Source organism: Geospiza fortis, unplaced genomic scaffold, assembly GCF_000277835.1.
Source record: "Geospiza fortis unplaced genomic scaffold, GeoFor_1.0 scaffold203, whole genome shotgun sequence".
NCBI lineage: Eukaryota > Metazoa > Chordata > Aves > Passeriformes > Thraupidae > Geospiza > Geospiza fortis.
The window spans coordinates 1,185,426-1,191,883 of record NW_005054385.1 but is presented as its reverse complement, the minus strand read 5'-3'; positions in this window follow the sequence as shown (position 1 = coordinate 1,191,883).

Sequence of the window (6,458 nt, the reverse complement as noted above, 5' to 3'; positions counted from 1 at the left end):
CGGTGGGGTTGGGGCTGCGCGGCGGTGGAATGCAGGTGTTTCTGGAACAGCCACAGTTCTCGTCCTGTGAAACTTTCGAGTCTCCTGCCGATGTAGCCAGGAGGCGTTTGGGAGCCCCAGTCATAGGAATAGTCAATTTACAGGTTCACCGAGCAGTCGTCCTTGGGAAGGGACAGGGTTGCACAACAGATATTTTTCCAGATGAGATGAACTATTTTATTATACAAAACCAGGTTCAAATTGCTTCTTCCTTACCTCCTGCCCTCCATAAGTTTTTAGTGTGCAATAGCCAGATTTCATTGGATTTATTCATTCTAGAGGCCACTTTTGCATGTACTTGCATCAAGTGAAAAGAGTTCAGTAGCTGAAATGGCTAAGCATTTCTGACCCCTGTAGTGAGATTTCTACGGAGGTTACCTACAGCTATGCAAGCCGTCAGTGCCTCCAGCAGCACAAAAGCCTATCATGAAGCACCAAGACCACTAAAAGCACTTGTATTTCTTAAGGAACCAGAAAGTGGCAGAGACAATTCTCTGATGTTTGCTTGTGTGGCATCAACACAGTGATGACACTGTCTGCTATAGCTACTGGTGATATCTGCTGCACCACAGGTATGGTTATTAACAAAGGTTTTGGCACCAGCGAGAGCAGGTCTCTTGCTGTCATGGCTGGTGAGATGCTTTCTCTTTAGGAAGTTATCACCACACAGACCTTGTTTTTGTACCCAGCATTGTAATTTTGTTCTGAAACTAGGCTTGCTGAAAAGTTTTGTTAAGTACTCAGCAGGCTATTAACTTTGGAAAGTGCTAGATTTCATCTTCTACCTGTTCAAAGTGAGCTACCAGGTGTTTGCAAGAGGTAACCAAAAAGCATGTTCTATTACAAGCTCTAAAAGATGGTTTAGCCTCTATACACCACCAATTATGGTGACAGGTCTTAGTAGTTTTCTCACCTATGCATAGGCCACATCCAGGCTGGACAACTCCAGTCATGAAACAATGTGCTTAAACTGCATGTGTCCTCTCCTGATGGCAGAAAAGGGATGACATACATGAGTCACTGATTAGAAAGCAGGTCTTCAGAATGCAGAATTGATTATTCCTGTCTTGTGGCAGTGTATCTGCTGTAGCTTCATTATAAACCAGATTTTACTCATCTTTTTGGGACACAAACTGCCTGTACATGTCTACAGAATCTGTCCTGTCCTCAGCCAGTTGCCCAGATACCATTATAAGAGCCAAGATTAACTTGAAAGCAATAAAAGCTTCAAGCAAAGGGTGATCTGAAAAGATTTACATCTCTGTGGGTGGGACCTACAACCTCAGGCATGAAGGAGTCTTCTTCATGCCTGAGGTTGGCATGAAGGACAGTAGGACAGTACTTGCTGCTAAGAGCTACTACATCTGCACATTGGAAATCACCACTGCTTAGCATCCCTATAGTTACTCAAAAAGTGCTGGTTAGGATGTCCTCTGCAGCAACTCTAGCTACTGACCCCTGAAAGAAAATAGCAGAAAATAGCATCCTGAGCTCATGGGAAAATGAGCATGAGATGGAATTTCATGAAGGTAAAATGATTGCAAACATTTTATAGAAAACTATTTTTAAGTCCAGTTTCAGCGAACCGATGTAGTTAAAGCAGCAATGTTTTTTCAGTTATTTTGTTTTCTGTTAGTGACTCCAGGCGTGCTCGCTCAGCCCTGAAACATTGACTGGTCGTTTATTCAAGGATAATGTCATTAATTCTCAGTCAGCCACTCTTGGTCTAAATAGAAAATATAGGGAATATTCAGTAAATCTTACAAACAGGCAAATATTGAAGGTCCAGAGAAGATCACGTGGTCTGACGTTTAATGAATGTAACTGCTATGAGACTTGGCTGTAGTGCTCTGCGGTCTGAGACGTGTTTATGTAATCACACACAGATGTACTGAATTGCATTAGATAGGGAAGTAGTTTTCACATCCTTCAGTCTGGAAAAACTTCTGTTTCCAGAACAAACCATGTAAGTTCCATGTGCTCAATTTAGTGAATTGATTCAAATCATAAGTATGCTTAACATATGCAGACATTGATATGCTTATATGTTTCAATTGAGTGGCTGCAAGATTAGTCATACAAACCCAGAAAAGTTAAACATCTAATTCCTCTTTGGTCTGGGCCTGGAAAGTACCTCTGGTGTTTTTAATTTAAAAAAAATTCTGGGAATTTACGCTTGAGATGTCTCTTCACTCTGTCACTTCTCTATGCAGCATACTCTGGTGTGGGTAGCAGCGGATAATTTCATTTTGGATTGGAAATGTGCTGAAATTTTCAGTGCAATTGTCAGTGCTTTGCATGAAACATTCAATGAGATCACTACTAATTCCTGTGGAAAAAAATGGCATGCTTCAGCTCTGAGATTGGAATAACTATAGACCTTGAACAGTGCAGTCACTTTTTATTGACTAGCTTTTGTTTCTTAGAGTCCCACCATTTGTGGGAGTTCCAGATTGCTAAAGCATGTGTACATTACAAAGAACAGCTCCAACAATTCACAAAGAATAAAACACTCTCTGGAGTTTGACTTTTTGCTCATTTTTTATGTACATACTCTCTGAAGCCCAGTGCTCACATGCTGGGGATCTCTGTTCAGAACAGGATGCAGAGGAAATAACATTACCTACGGTTAGAAAACTGAGCAAATGACATTACCTACAGTTAGAAAACATGCTGTTTTCCAGAGAAACTTCAGACACATCAGAAATCTCGCAGAAAGAAAGCATTCCTATCCATAAAGCTATGTCATCCTTGTTCTGTGGCAGTGCTTCTGCCTTGGTTCAGTCTCCTCGGAGCTCCTGCTATGATGCAACAGTAGTGCATGACATTCTGTGAGCCACAAACTCCTCTAAAACCTCTAAGTTCTCAAGGCAAAAGAGCAGCTTTTTCCATGGAAACTCTGTCTCTCCCCAGTTCAGCCTCCTGTTGTCTGGACCTGAGGAAATCCTAATCCTTCTGAAGAGTAGCAGATTGCTGAAAAGTGAATGTGACCATAGTGCTCCTGGAAGCCAAGCTTTGGCTCTTCATGGCTTTCTGCCCATGCCCAGCCCCTAACAGGAGGATTGCAAGGCCAGGATTGAAGGAAAAATGGATGCCCATAGGCGCCTGAGCATGTTGAGGATTAGGAATATAGCCGCAAAAGCAGAGGAGGTGGTTGATTGTCATGGCCTCTATGGCAAAATCTAGGTCAGATCAGGCTGTTTAGACAATGCCTGCACCAGAAATAAGAGCAGTGTCTGTCCAAGTGACCTTTGTGAAAGAAGGTTTGGGTTTGTCCTGGCGCTTGCAACATCCATGTTGCCTTGAGATGACTGGACTAGGGTTTGCAAGATGCTTGAGGTAGTCATGGCCAGAGATGCAAAGGAGTTCAGTGCATTAGTAACTGATCCAGTGACAAGTCATAGAGAACCATAAACCTCTGTGTTACTGTTAGGAGTCTTACGGATCACATGCCGTGAGATGCATCAAAGAGAGCTGATGGCTGTGTGAAGCATATGGGGTTTGTCTGGGGCATGCATGGGGGCAGAAGACTGCCAGGAGGCTCCTGGATGGGAGGCCAGGAAGCTGTTGGTTGTGGTTCCACTGTGATGAGGGAGGCGAGACAATGAGGAAGAGCTATGGCTTTGTGGTAAGCACAGGCTCAGGGATGGCTGCAGGCTCCATGGAGGGAAGCTGCGGGGAGGCTGGGCAGGCATGTCCCATGGGATGGCTGCAGCATTGAGCACCTCCATGTGTCCCTTCAGCGCTATGGAACACCTCTGCTGGAGCCTGGGGCTGGGTCACCACCACTGTTTCAGGGGAGCTCTGCGTTTATGCTGCTACTCATTCAGCCTTCTGTTTCCAGGCTGTTGAAAAAACCTTTGTTTGTAGGGTGTTAAGGGATGACTAGATAGTGTATGTTCTGATTTGTCTTTCCATCAAGCACAAGGCTCTGGTCTGCCACCAAATGGCTGAAATCCCCCTTCTAATGAGGGGGGAAATGCAGATACAGGGAAAACAAGGAAAGCTTTACCTTCAGCAAGTGCAGCAACAGTTGTTGGGTCCATTGTTCCAGCATCTGCCCCTTTGGCTATAACTGCAAGGTCCAATGAATATAAAATCCTGCTCCAACAGCAATCCTCAATCAAGAGACAGCATCTAAAATCCATAATTTATCCTGTCTGTGCCCTTTCATTTTGAACTGGATGATATTTTTATACCAGTAAATTGAATGCCGTACCTCTGTACTGTATATAACTTTGCATACCAGTTTGGTCTGGTTAAATGCCAGGTCTTACATGGAGCTCCTGGAATGAGTCCAGCAGAGGACAACAAAGGGGCTGGAACATCTCTTGTACAAGGAAATTATGAGGGAGCTGGGCCTGTTCAGCCTCAAGGTCTGAGAGGGGTCCTCTTCAACATCTATGCATATCTGAAGGGACAGTGCCAAGAGGAGGGAGCCAGGCTCTTCTTGGTGGTGCCAGTGGTACCAAGGACTAGGACAAGAGGCAATGTACGGAAACTATTGCTCAGGAATTTCCACCTGAACATGAAGAAGAATTTCTTTATTCTGTAGGTGACTGAAAACTGGAGCAAGATGCTCGGAGAGGTTGTGGACTCTCCCTCACTGGAGGTATTTAAGAGGTGTCTGGACACAATCCCATGCTATGTGCTCTGGGATGACCCTCCTTGAGCAAAGAGGTTGCACCACATGACCCGCTGTGATTCTTTCCAATCTTATCCATTCTGGGATTCTGTGGTCTTTGAAAAGCTGCTGGAGCTATCGTTTGAAAAAGTAAATAATGCCAAGTGAAAAACTCAGTGCTACATTAGAATTTTTCCTTCAAGAGACAGTATTTCTTACTAGTGTCTTAATGTTTTTATTTTTACTGAAATAATAATTGACCCCTTCTATCTTTTCTAGAGCTTCAGCAGCAGAAATCACTAAAAGTTTTCCAAGAGCTGCCATGTCCACAATGAGATGGGTAACACACACACAAACTCAAAGGGGAAATAGTGTGGGACTGAAGATTTAACTGTCCAAAACAGAACAAAATCCCCCCAAACCCAGCCTTTCCAAAACACAGGATAGGACCTGTAATACTAGCTGAACAATAAAGAATTTGGATATATTTAGTTAATGAAAGCTCTTGCTGGAAGGTAAGATTGGGTCATTTATATCTGCACAATAGTAGCCCCAGTGTAGAACATATGAATACCAGATGGCTGGAACTGTTCCATTAATGAACTGATGCATTCATTGTTCTGAATTTGATTTTGTAGCTTTTTGTTTATAATGATTTGATTGCACCACCATTAAAAACCTTCAATAACCTCAGAATTCCTCAGAATGCAAAAGAGAAGATGCCTCTGTCCCCACTTTCCACTGACCTGCAGGTGTGCAACACCTCTGTCAGTCAAGCTGATGAATACATTTCATGCTGTTTTCTTAGTTCTTCAATTTAAATAATGTATGCAGGATCCATGCACAATATATTCTTTCTTCCAAGGCACAGGAAAATGCATTCCAGGTGACACTCCATCATAGTCAACAGGGTTATCCTGTGATGGATATGTAGGACAAAAGAAAATCATAGCTGTAGGTATGTAGGGAGAAATTCCTTCCAGATATGTGCAAATACAGGAACAATGTCAGGCACTAGGAGATACACTTTTCCTCCCGAGCAGATGCCTCCTTTATTAAACATAATTCCTATTGCAATAATCTTTCCGGTCTCCAAGCTTAATTAATGAACAGTCTAGGAGCCCACTTCATGTGTATGTTACCACAGGAAGTTTAATTTTTCTGGCTTACACAGCTCCTCTGTAATCCTTCCCTCTGCTTCAATACTCTACTCCAACACTGGCTCTATCTTCACTGTGGCTCTGCAGACACTTTTTGTCACAAAAAGGCCTGGTATAGTTAGGTGACAAACATATTTCTATCCTTTGTGGCTCATCACTGATCCTTATGTCTGAACAGACCAAAAGGGATAAAGAAAAAAAGAATCGAGAATATTAGAATATAGCAGTGAGTAAAGGATTTCTGTCAGAGCAGGGCTTTTGCTATACACCTGTCTTTGAGAGGCTGGAAAGACTCAAATCCCTAGTATCAGAAGTGACCCCAGGTCTCTCATTTTAATTCCATTTCAATTCATTTGTGGTTTCACTTATCAAGAAAGCTAAAATTAGAGTAAAATGAATAAAAATGCAAAAAACAATGAAGAACAAACAGGAGGGAAAAAATGGAAGTAGACAAGCGTGGATCCAGACTGCTCATAAGACCCTTGGAGGCAAGTTCTTCTCTTCCCTGGGGCTCCCCTACCTCCTCTGCTCCCCTAGCTCCTCCAAACCCCTGATGGTGTTGGTAGAGATTAGTTTATCTCTGATACTGCTTTTTGGGGCAGGGCCACAGCAAGAAAGAAGCAGAGGTCAGGTAG